The following is a 10,447-nucleotide window of genomic DNA, read 5'->3' on the forward strand; positions in this document are numbered from 1 at the left end:
GAGCCAGGCATCCACCCCCTCCCAATTTCTATAACAATTTCTATAACAGTTCTCACAGGGACAGAAAGTGAGGTGGAGCCAAACAGACAGTAAAACAAATGCCACGTGAGTGTTAGCCCTTTCCTATGCTATCCAAAGTGCATGGTCCCCCTTTGTGGCACAGAGGTTAAACCACTGAGCTGTTGAAGCTGACCGAAAGGTCAACGGTTCAAATTTGGGGAGTGGGGTGATCGCCCACTGTTAGCCCAGCTTCTGCTAATCTAGCAGTTTGAAAACATGCAAATGTGAGTGAATCAATAGGCACTGCTCAGCAAGAAGGTAACGCACTCCATGCAGTCACGCTGGCCACATGACATTGACTATGGACAATGCCGGCTCTTTAGCTTAGAAATGGAGATGAGGACCACCCCCAGAGTTGGACACGACTAGACTTAATATCAAGGGAAGCTTTTATACACACACACACACACACACACGTAGTCCTTGTTACACTTCAAAATTTATCTATTCTGATTTACATACAAATTCTGTCCCACCGGAGGACCCAGAGACAAACAGAACTGTTGCGGACCTCTACGAGCAGTGGCTGGATGGCCCGTCTTTGGAGCGGATCCGAGAAGCCTTCCACACGCAATACCACGCAGTGGAGAGGGCCAACACGGGGTTTGGTATCAAGTGGTGAAGGCAAGAAGGGACAGACCTGAGAATCGCATCGAGATTGTGAGGGTCTTCTCCACTTCTGGGACAGAGGTGGCAAGACAGGAGACTACCTTTTCCTTAAATCCCTATGGGATTGGATTAGGATAAATGTCATGATGTCTGAGTCTAAAATCAGCAGCGTTCATTGTCCCAGTAAGTAGCTTCACTCTCTCAATAATATCAATAATGTGCCTCTGCTCAAAAAGCATAGATTTAGGAGATACCTCCAACGGCAACATCACGGGATACAAGCAGATCTTCCCCTTTGTATCGGAAAAGACATCGTAGTAATCTTCTATATCTATATATGTAATAATAAAGTTTGTATGTATCTATGTTTGTGGGTAATTTCCTATTGGCCCTCACTTTTAGAGTGCACTGTGAGTCCCACCGACAACAGATCTAGATGCACACAGACCCTGCAAGACCAACAGGAAATACTGGAGAGGCTTTGTGTGTGTGTGGGGGGGGGGGGGGAATTGTTTCTGGATGATAGTCCACCCATATTCAGAGAACACTGTAAGTCCCACTGACAATGGATCTGGGTCAAACTTGGCACATAGACCCAACTTGACCAACTTAAGCTACTGGCAGGATTTGAGGGGGATTGACTTGGCATGATGTGAGTTGTAGTCCACCTATGTCCTTATGCATTTTCTTAATGTGTTCACTCATAAATCCAGAAACAATGACTTTTTCAAATATATAGCATTACAATTACTAGATACCTAACCTAGGCACCACTGGGTACCTACACTAGTATTTACTCCTTTGGAATCCTTGGATTTGCAGTTTTGGAAGGGCCCTTTATAAAACCCTCCAGAGCCTCCTTCAACTGCAAAGCCCATAATTCCAAAGGAGGCAGCTATTGGATTTAAAGTGGAATCACAGCACTGTATATTCACAACAGCATAGATCAAGCATGGGCAAACTTGGGCCCTCCAGGTGTTTTGGACATCAACTCCCACAATTCCTAACAGCCTCAGGCTCCTTCCTTTCCCCCCTCAGCCGCTTAAGCCGCTTAAGGGAGCTCTGTAAACAAGGTGCAGAAAGAGTGGAAGAAAGTGGAGAACAATTGCAAGGAATATTCCTTGCAACAGAAAGGATAGGAAATGTCTAGAAATAAATACAATATTTAGAGGAAATAAGAAAGGAATAACAGTGTATGTGAACCAAAATAAACAAATTCACCAAATGGAATGCAAGAAGATTAACCTCAAAGAAGGAAATCTAGATAAAACATTGAAGTAGTGTCTTCATTTTTTATTATGTAGTTGAATTATTTTATGTTTGCTTGGTTTAAGTGTGTCCTTTTTGGTGATGAGTGGATTTTGTTGAAACTTAATAAAAACATTGGGGGGAAAAGGTGTAGTGTGACAATCTCCTGAATGCAGAACTGAAGTTCCAAGTGACTGTGGTGATAGCAAACTGAGGGACAAAGGGGCATTTCCTTTTATTTCTGGCATAATATCTAACTTTTTGGTGAGGGATGCCCTCATTCCCTCCCCCCGCCCCCCAGTTCTCCCCTGACATTGGATGATGGATGTCGAAGTCCAGTCACTACCGGTTGGTTTTTGGAATGAGTCACACCAACAACGCAAAAGGTTTTCCGGAGACAGCGGAGGCACCCATTTGTGGAGACATTCTCAAAAAAGGCCGTGGCAGGGATCCTTCCTCGTGATAAGCTTATTTTGGGGCAAGATGCCATGGCGATAACAAGGCCTGTACTGCTTTGTCATAAGGATTCCTTGCTGGTAAACAGGAGCATCATTGACTCAGAGCCATTAAACCTGATTGAGCAACTGCATTGTTCAGTCATAGCTGATTGTGTCCACATTGTCGAAGGAGTGCCACTTTAACTGCCATGGCCCAACGATCATAAGGAATATGTCTTACAACAGGAAGGATAGAAAATATAGAATCATAGAATCAAAGAGTTGGAAGAGACCTCATGGGCCATCCAGTCCAACCCCCTGCTAAGAAACAGGAATATTGCATTCAAATCACCCCTGACAGATGGCCATCCGGCCTCTGTTTAAAAGCTTCCAAAGAAGGAGCCTCCACCACACTCCGGGGCAGAGAGTTCCACTGCTGAACGGCTCTCACAGTCAGGAAGTTCTTCCTCATGTTCAGATGGAATCTCCTCTCTTGTAGTTTGAAGCCATTGTTCCGCGTCCTAGTCTCCAGGGAAGCAGAAAACAAGCTTGCTCCCTCCTCCTTGTGGCTTCCTCTCACATATTTATACATGGCTATCATATCCCCTCTCAGCCTTCTCTTCTTCAGGCTAAACATGCCCAGCTCCTTAAACCGCTCCTCATAGGGCTTGTTCTCCAGACCTTTTATCATTTTAGTCGCTCTCCTCTGGACACATTCCAGCTTGTCAATATCTCTCTTGAATTGTGGTGCCCAGAACTGGACACAATATTCCAGATGTGGTCTAACCAAAACAGAATAGAGGGATAGCATTACTTCCCTAGATCTAGATACTATGCTCCTATTGATGCAGGCCAAAATCCCATTGGCTTTTTTTGCCGCCACATCACATTGTTGGCTCATGTTTAACTTGTTGTCCACGAGGACTCCAAGATCTTTTTCACACGTACTGCTCTCGAGCCAGGCATCCCCCATTCTGTATCTTTGCATATCTTCCATTAAATGTAATATTTAGAAGAAATAATGGAATAATGATAATCTCTGTGAACAAAAATAAACATTAAGCATTGAAATTTTCACCAAATGGGTACTGCTAAGCCATGGGTCTGTGAGTCCGGCACGTCGTGCGGTCAAAACATCGAACAAGCAAACGCTGAGAGGTCTTTAATCTCAATGGCCAAGAAGGACCTCAAAGCAGAAATAATCAGAAAATACATTTCCATTTTGTTGTTGAAGGCTTTCATGGCCGGAATCACTGGGTTGCTGTGAATTTTTCAGGCTGTATGGTCATGTTCCAGGCAGCATTCTCTCCTGCATCTGTGGCTAATGGCATCTTCAGAGGTTCTGTTGGCAGTGAAGCAAGTGAAGTGTGTGTGTATATATATGTGTGCGTGTGTGTGTGTGTGTGTCTGTGTGTCTGTGTGTCTGTGTGTGTATGTGGGGAATAATGTCCAGGGGATATTAACTGGCACTTGATCATTGGTTGTCTGGAGTTCTTTTGTTTCTGAGTGGTGTTCCTTATTTATTATTTTGTTTTTAGTGGGCTTTTTAAAAAAATACTTACTGGTAACCTATTAAATAGTCTTATCAATGGAATAGGTTTTGGTTCGTAAATACAGGACATACAGGATAAGCCTACATAGGGACTTCCAAACACAGCACCCATACATAAATCAAGGAACATGAAAGGCACTGCAGACTAATTCAGCCAGAGAAGTCAGCCATAGCAGAGCACTTGATGAACTAACCTGGACAAAGAATATTATTTGAGAACCCAGAAATGCTGGATCACTCTAACAACCACCATGTCAGACCAAACAGAGAAGCCATTGAAATCCACAAGCATGTGGACTATTTCAACAGAAAGGAGGAATCCATGAAAATAGCCAGATTTTGGCTACCACCAGTATTTTTTTTAAAAAGCCCTAGATTTAGCACAGTAAACAACACTCTGGAAACGGGAAATCCAGGCAGGAAATAATCAGGGACATCTAAAACCTCCTCAAAAAGGATTCCCCCAGGCAGGAAGCAGCCAGGCTTTGAATCTGTAAGGCCATTCAATACTAATCAAGCCGGCCAAATTGAAACATTCACGCTTGCCTCAGACAAGAGTTATTTCTCCCACCCTGGACATTATAGCACAGGTATAGCACCACACTTGCCTGGTTTCCAACAGACCTCAGAATCTCTGAGGATGCCTGCCATAGATGTGGGTGAAACATCAGGAGAGAATGCTTCTGGAACATGGCCATACAGCCTGGAAAATTCAGCAACCTAATATTTCCAGCCATGAAAGCATTCGACAACACAATACAGGAGATATCCTGTCAATGGGGATGGGGATACATGTCCAGAGACTAGGTAGCCTTCCAAAGGTGATTTCAACTAATTCAATCATAGGAAGAGGAGGAGGATGCAGCCTGCTTGGCTTTATCAGAGTTGTGAAATGTTGGAAGGCAGTCCGCTGGCATTGCAAGACTGCGGGAAAATATTGAATGTAAATTCATTTAGAGTTTCTTATTTTAGGTGGTCCATTTTCTCAATAACATACCCCTCCCCATTTAAGACTGTGCGGAATTGCTTCTCTCTACCCATTTCTGCCTAGAACGAGATGACAAAGGTTTGACGCAGTATTTGCATCCACATTGGATCGCAAGGTGCACCACAGAGTGCATCACATGTTATAATGTATGCCGATGACTTGCAAAGGAGAGGCTGTTTACTTACAAAAGGCAAAGGGCTGGAGCACCGCCAATATGTGTCCACAAAGGAAAACAATGAGCAGGATCACACAGCTCCTGTTGCTATTTGTGCAATTGTTTGCATTGTAACCTTTTAGGATGACGTTCCAGGACAGACGGCTTGTGAGGTCTAATGGATGCATTCCAACCATCCCATGCATAATTCATCTGTCCACTGCAGCTGTTTAGTAGTATTTCAATTAAGGGCCTAAATATGCCGAAGGCCCCAAATCCAGCCTCATTTGGAAAGCCAAGCAAGGTCAGCCCTGGTTAGTCTTTGGGTGGGAGACTGCCAATGAATCCTGAAGCCCTATTTGGGAGGAAGGCACTGGCAAAACCATCTCTGAGGATAGCTGACCTAATGTGCTTCTCATGTGAAGTCTGACTAAAGTGGAATATAGTGGGACTATGATTTTCCTTCTCTGGATATTATTCTCCTATGGATGCAGACTGGAATCACATTGGTCTTTTTAGCTGCCGCATCACACTCTTGGCTCATGTTCATCTTGGGGTCTGCTAAGACTCCTAGGTGCCCTTCACATATTTTTAAATCTATCTTTGTGTATTTCATTTCTGTCTTTTAAAAAGGAAGCAACCGCTTCCTTCTTTTCCAGCCTTAAGTGAAGTACATCATGGGATGTTCAATCCCCTTTGGGACCGGCTATTAAAGGCCATCTTCTTTCAAAGTCTGAATAACCCCATCTGGAAAGAAGAAAGAGCCATTTCTGCCAACATCAAGGTGAGGCTAGGTGCTCAACCTGTTGGATGAGAGCTTCTGGTAGGAAACGTATGGGATCAAGGTGTGAATTGCAACACGCCTTAGCTGCCGAGTCACGCATTTCACTCCAAGTTCCTTGAATTTATCTGAAATGTGGCTTGTGACCGTGCGTTATTACATGTTGCGTTATGAGATGTTCTGCTTTGCCCGCTTCCCTGACTCTAGTCTTGTTATTATTTGCTTTTTTAACTATTCCATCCCAATGTCCCCAGGCAGGCCTGTAGCCAGGATTTTGTTTGGGAGGGGGGGGGGGGGCTGAGTTTGAGTGAAAGAGGGTTTACCCTAGCAAACCTTTTGTATCGTTACCCCAATACCCCCATGCATATGGGATATATTGAGCATGGTGATCAGATCATGATATGAATAAACATAACAGTTTAAATAATGTACCCGTAAGTCCTTCTCGCGGACCACCATGAGAATTTTTTGGGAGGGCTCAAGCCCCCCAAGCCCCCCCTCCCCGGCTACATGCCTGTCCCCAGGTGTGTGCCCTTTGGCAGCGGTCGCTTGTGCCTTTTCAGGAACCAAATCTTGGTGCATCACTTGACACCACATTCCAGCCAAAGTATCCAAATATGTTGTTGTTGTTGTTGCATGCCTTAAATTCATTCCTAAGTTAAACAGTGTTCTTGGTCAGATTGGTCCAGAGGAGGTTTGCTGCTGCCTTCCTCTGAGGCTGAGAGAGTGTGACTCACCCAAAAGGGATCCATTGCTATGCTGAGATTCAAATGCAGGCCTCCCAGACTCTTCGCTCAAACTTCAACTTCTTCTTCTTCTTCTTCTCAAGATTTCTTCAGGTGGGTTTTGTCGTCATTGGTTCCTTTTGAGGCTGAGAGAGTGTGACTCACCCAATACGGTTCCGTTGCTTTGCCGGGATTCAAATGCAGGTCTCCTAGACTCATAGCTAAACTATTGTTGTTGTTGTTGTTCTCAAGATTTCTTCAGGTGGGTTTTGCCATTGCCTCCTTTTGAGGCTGACGGAGTGTGACTCACCCAATAGGGTTCCATTGCTAAGCTGGGATTCAAATGCAGGCCTCCCATTGACTCTTAGTTTAATGCTCAAAATGGTATTGTTGTTGTCCTCGTTGTTGTCATCATCATCCTGCTTTTTATCACAATTAAGTTGCCAAACTCCCGCTCCTGGCTCTCAAGATTGCTTTCCTCTAAGGTCGAAATACTTCTCGAATTCAGGAACAGAAACATCCTTTGGGCATTTTGCAAAAGCAAATTTGGTTCAGAGGCAGAATTCTCCCAACCTTTTGGTCATGTTGAGTTAATTGTTTTTCCAGGAGAAGGAGTTAAAACTCAGAAAAAGCAACTCAGGGTTTTGTTATTCAGGTCAAGTCCCTTGAAGAGTTCTAATGCAGAAGGAAGCCACTTTCTCAAGGGCCACTGTTTCCTTGGAACATTAAGTATTATTTAATTAAACACATTGATCTCTAATGATGACAGACATCAAGTTGTAGGTTAATTGGTTAAGCAATATGCTGATTATGGACCGACTAAAGGGTGCCAATGATAGATCTCACAGTGGGACTTTCCTTGGTATAGATATTTGCTCCTATAGATGTAGGAGTTAACACATTGGCTTTTTTACCTGCCATGTCACACTGTAGACTTCTGTTCAGCTCGTAGTCCACTAATACTTCTAGATCAGTTTCATTCATATATATATATATTTGCCATACACACATATACACATATTCAAGCCATACCCAATATTACCGCAACTACATTCCTATTGTTACAATCTAGAATTGTAATGGCCTTTTTAGCTGCCGCATCACACTGTCTTGTTCAGCTTGTGGTCTACTAAGGCTCCTAGATTCCTTTCATATATATGCATACATACGCGCGCACACATATAATTATTGTCAAGCTATAGCCAATATTACTTCTATTAATCTAGACACTACGCTCCAATTGATACAGCCTAGAATCGCATTGGTCTTTTTCACTGCTGCTTCACACTTTTGACTCACCCCCATCTAGTGGTCCACTAAGACTCCTAGATCTTTTCATGCCTGCCTGCCTATCTATCCTATCCATTAATCCATCCATCCATCATCAAGCCACAATCCATATTACTTCCCTCAATCTAGACACTAGACTCCTAGAATTGCATTTTTTTTTTGCTGCCACATCACACTGTTGGCTCTTCCTCAGTTTGTGGCCTCATAAAACTCCTAGATTACTTACACATGTTTTGAAGCCAGGGACTCCACATCTTATATCTGTGCATTTTGTTTATTTCCACCTTACATTTCTCCCTGTTGAAATCCATTCCTTTATTTAGAGCCAATTAGCTCTCTAATCTATTACAAGGTTCACTGTGGATCCTGATCCAAACCATATGGGTTACCCCTCCCCCATTGCGTCCTATCTGCACGTGGGAGTGACGCGCCTTCTCTCCCATTGTCCGAGTCACAGATAAAGATGTGGAAGTCAAATGAGGTCCGGGCGGAAAGGCAACAGGTGTGACCGAGTTTTAATACAAACCTCCTAGTAATAAACAGGACATTCAGCATTTCACATCTGTAATAAACCAGGAATCCCACCCACCTGCTGGATCAGGGCCAGATTTAGGGCGTGTTGGGGAAAAAAAGTTTTATATAGAGTTTGCCTTGGGTGCTTCGAGAGACGGAAGCAGAGAGGGAGCAGTTTGTTGCTTTGTGGAGGGCTCAAAGGCAAGGCTATCATCGCAAGAGGTTATCTGAGGCTGAGACCGTGCACCCTGCCCAAGGGGACTCATTAGGCTTCATGGCCAAAAGGGAGGATTCAAACCCTGGACTCCAGAGCTTTAATCTAACATTCAAAACACTGAGGCACCTTTGCTGCCGGGAAGTTGAAGGAGTTCTGCTTTTCATGAACAACTTGGTGTAAGCAAGCAATTTGAGCACTGGAGGATTATTTTCTGAGATCTGGGTCCGCATCCTTACATAGAAACCCACTGGGCCCAAACCATATTCTCTCAGCCTCAGAGGAAGGCAAACGGCAAACCTCCTTTGTACAAACTTTGCCAAGAAAAACCAGTGACCAGTTCGCCATAGGGACACTGTAACTTGGAGACATATAGATGACTTCGAGCGCAGCTGGAAGCCCCGCCTTCACATTGGTATGAGCTGCAGCGGAGAGTTCCGCAGTTCCTGGACCAAGCTTTTGAGGCCAGCAGACGAAATGTGCCCCAGCCGCTAGCTCTAAGACCAGGAATGCCTGCAACTTCAGCTAACTTTCCCTCTCCCTTCACTTTGTATCTTTCCCTAATAAAGTACTTGAAACTTGCAACTTTCTATCTCTCCGCATGTTACTTTTGTATCCTTCCTTGACTCAGAACCAATAACTCCTCAATAAACCCCTTTCCGGGCCCCGGAGAGCCGTGGGCCCACGGGGGGCGCCTCCAGGTGCCCCCCGGACCCCGAATCTGCGTTCGATTGGACCGCGGATACGGAAACCGCCATTACAAACCCCGCTATCCACGAAAACACTTAAGATGGCGGATCGCCGCCGTTCCAATTTTATATTTTTCTATGACTAATTCTAAGACTGACTGTCATCTCCTTTTCTTCGTTTTGGGCTCCTTCACCCGAGAAAAAATTAGTTTTGTTTTAAGTATTTTATCTTGCAGAGAAACAGCTGATTGTCAGTCTGGCCGGGTTTTCCGCTTCTCCGCAGCCGTGCTCGCTCCACATTGATCCTGGCAGCCTGGGACCCGCGGCAGTCGCCCGCAGGAGCCCCGGGGAGGGGGCCAGACGGGTCCCAGGCCTCAGCTGGGAGACACAGTTTTCTGAAGGACATTGCCCCACACCTCACCGCTTGGAAACCTTTCTCGGACTCTTTTGCCCTCGCTTATTGACTTGATGCCGTACTGACTTGGACCCTCTTTGCGGGCCCCGAACCAGGCTCCTCTTGGGAGGAACAACAGCCTCCGCCTGTGTGTGTGTGCCCTCGCCAGGGAGATCATGATTCTGGCAGAAATGAAATGCTTTTACTATCAACTATTATTGTCCTTAATAAACTTTGCTGGGTTGGGGATGGGGATCCATTTATGAATTATATGAAGAATGTAAAATCTGTAATATGTATCTATGAAATGTACCCTTGCCTTCTTCCCTACCATTTTCCCTTCCGAACTTTGCCCCAGAAAAGGAATGTGACCTGAGGTTACTGGTGGGGGAAATCCTAGTTCCTCAGAATAAATCCATTCACATTAACATTTGCATGGGCCGGAGTTGATCCTATCTCAGGGCTCATTTTCAGAGTTCAGACAATGGGCTGAGAGATAAGTCAGCTGAAACCCGGAAAAAGGATTGATTAACTCAACCCATGGTATTTGTGCAGCTCCTTTGTGTTCAGGGTCCCCTTGTTTACAGAGTTTTGAGATCCAAATGCCATCAACAGCCCCTTTTCATATTTCCACACACCTTCAATCAAGGAATCAGGAAGCTCTTTGTTCCTCCCGTCTGCCACCCCGTCGCTAAGAACAAAAGCTCACGGATCAGCTGGCGGATGCCTCCCAGGCATTCCGCCCCTTCTGAGCTGTCAAACCATGTCCCGCCTCCTGGCTGCTGATTGGACC

General features: G+C 44.9%; 1 pseudogene; it reads left to right on the forward strand.

Moving 5' to 3' along the window:
* LOC137095563 (cytosolic Fe-S cluster assembly factor narfl-like) overlaps nt 1–9,724 on the forward strand; it is a 34,996-nt pseudogene extending 25,272 nt beyond the window's left edge.
* Nucleotides 9,725–10,447: the final 723 nt, after the last annotated feature.

The sequence above is a fragment of the Anolis sagrei genome, chromosome Y (genome assembly GCF_037176765.1).
Source record: "Anolis sagrei isolate rAnoSag1 chromosome Y, rAnoSag1.mat, whole genome shotgun sequence".
In the NCBI taxonomy this organism is placed as follows: Eukaryota; Metazoa; Chordata; class Lepidosauria; order Squamata; family Dactyloidae; genus Anolis; species Anolis sagrei.